Source organism: Lygodium microphyllum, unplaced genomic scaffold (genome assembly GCF_053477565.2).
Source record: "Lygodium microphyllum isolate KBCC unplaced genomic scaffold, Lygodium_microphyllum_v1.1.10 scaffold_156, whole genome shotgun sequence".
NCBI lineage: Eukaryota > Viridiplantae > Streptophyta > Polypodiopsida > Schizaeales > Lygodiaceae > Lygodium > Lygodium microphyllum.
The window spans coordinates 61,922-64,818 of record NW_028229639.1 but is presented as its reverse complement, the minus strand read 5'-3'; positions in this window follow the sequence as shown (position 1 = coordinate 64,818).

Here is a 2,897-nt window from a genome sequence, read left to right as displayed (position 1 = left end):
CAGAAAAAAAATGAATAAAAGCTCTAATATCTGCTAAACATAATCTTTAATCCAGCTCAAATCACCAGCTACAGTCATGACCCCAACATATTAGCTTCATAGAACCTGTATCTAAAACACATATGAAAGGAAAACCAATAACACCAAAAACCATTCCAATACCATGAAACCAAAATAACTCAAACTATTAAAGGATATAAGACTTCAGCATCCAAATTCTCACTACAACCATGTTATAACCATCATGAGCAATCTTCACAGCTTCATCTTCATTAGCTCCTCACAATATAAAAAACAAACAAAACCCAACACAAAAAATACCCATATACAAATATAGTCTGAATGGCACAAATCCCCAAAAAATTGGAGAGAAAGAAGAAGTTTCCATTAAGAAAGTGAGGATACAATCATGAAAAACCTCCTACTAAGTAGAATGAATGTATTTCTTCTTAAATTCCATACTAAATTTAAGACGGTCTAAGGCTTTGTTCTCATCTACAAAGTACTAAGGTACATTTTGGAGGAACTGTAGGCAACACATCCTTTCTAGTAAAATTATGAGCCTAGTAGGGAAGGCTTGTGCAAAGTAATATAGAACATCCATGTGAGCAACAACTACATCCTCATTTGGATTAATCAGCAACTGTGGGATACTCTTGCCTGTATTCAGGGTGGAGTGTTGATGCATGAAAGCAAGATACCAACAAAAATGAGCTGCAATGCGAACAGTGGCATCCTCAAAAGTAACATGTACTCTAGCAAAATGGAGGTAAGAGTTGGAACATGCTGTAGAGATATCCCAAGACCCTGGAATAAAAGGCTAGTTAAACACAGGTCTTGTCAAGGAATCATGTAGTGTCCATTGTCATCGACGAAGTATGTCACTATCATACCCTAGTGTATCCAGCACTCTCTGAGGAGGAAGATTAATGTAATCGGATGGAGGGGGAAATGGAATAAAAGGATAACATTGTAATGGAGGATAGGATAGATCATAAAAGCTAAATGAAGGGATAAAGAAGGTGGAAAAGACGGAGAATACATCAAAAAGGTATGAAGGGATTCTGTTGAAAAACTAGAAGGAATAAGAGGAACGGTAGGTGGAGGTTTAGAAGGAGTAGGAGATAATGTAGGATCGGCAATGAAAGGACATGTAGTAAAAACAAGAATATGAGGAAATCATGAAGGGGTAAAGGATAAGAGAGGAATGGTGTCAAGACTAGATGAAAGAAGAGAAACATAAAGAGGGAAACGATAAGACATGAGGGAATAAGATAGAATATTTGTAGGATCTAAGGGATAAATAAAACAACGAAAATTAAGATCTTGAAAAAAGGACTCAGTAAATAATGGGTGATCAGCAATAAAGCTCAATAACTGAGATTTTAGAGGCTAGATATCAGATTTAAGAAAAACATTTTTGCATTGACGAGGCTCCAAAGAAACATCCTCCAAAGGTGGATGCCAAGCATGTCCCTTATACCAAAATATTTGCTCATGATAGGTTCGCAGACTCTCCACTAGCAAAAGCTCAACTCAGTGCACATACATCACTGCCTGTAAGATGACATCTCCCACATAAACATTCAAATCTTCTTCATCCGAGATTTGCAAATGGCCTATAAGATACATGAAAGATAGTAACTAGACCTCATGGGAAATCAGCTCATCCACAAAGCGATAAAAAACAGCTCTCAAGAGATTCGCAGGCTAGAGATTTGACCATCCATCCTTTGGAGGCTCCAAATTCACATTGCTTAAGGATATATATAAAGCAAATCTCTACTGATTATACTTCACCCAAAAGAAAGGAGGAGGTGACACCAATTCTGTATAATGGACAAAATCATTCTGCATGCGATCCATATGCTGCTGAAGGCATTCAACATTAGCTAAGAACCCATCACATAGTTTAGATTTTTGTTGCAACTGATAAAGCTCCTCTTTGGAAGACAAAGCAGAAGATACAGGAGCGGGAGGAGAAACAAAAAGAACAACCACTCTTTGGTTAAGTTCTTCAATAAGTTTCTTTTGGAACTCTACAGTTTCCTGAGAGTGCTGCAATTGTTCCTCACTAGTAGCAAGTTTACTAGCCAAAGTGACCATTTCCTCAAGGATAGAATTTTTCTCAATTATCAAATATGCATTCTCCTCGTCCAATTTAGCAATCTTAGATTCCAGCTCTTGAATAGTTACCTTATGTGAATCCATTAACACTATGGCAATAGTCATTTGGTTATGGATATCACCGAGTGTAGCCCTTTCGGAGACAGATCCTACGATGCCTTATTCAACTGACTGGTTAAGGAATCCACCTTGTCTTGCATGGAAGTTTAAACACTTGTTTACAATGTCTGAAGACAAGAAGTGAGGGAGGTTTCCAGAGTAGATTGGACATTTGAAACCATCTATGGAAGCGTAGGTCCAGATAATATGGTTTGTAAAGATGAAGGAATCTACAAATCTAACTATCCTTCATTTTGGGCTGCAAATAGATTGGTATAGGAGAAGAATGAAGGAAGGGCACTACCATGAATAGTAGGAGTGGATGTTTATACCACATAATCTAGTATTACATGTGGATTGGAAGGACCCTTCGTGGGAAGGCATTTCTTGCAAGAAAATACAACAAGGGACTCTTCATCTTCTGAATTAGGTTGCATAGGCTGACAAGAATTAGGTTGCATAGGCTGACAAGTAACTGAAGATGTAGGATGCACTGCTAAAGGAGCAAGATCGGGCACTAGAACACCACCAGGAGGAGGTGGAAAAGTGAGGATTCTGAGAAAACCTACAAAACCCGCAAACAAAACCTCCACTGAGACCATCAATAGGAAATAGACTGACTGGACCAAACCACCCCAAACAAACCACATCCTATGGAAAATTCGACATGA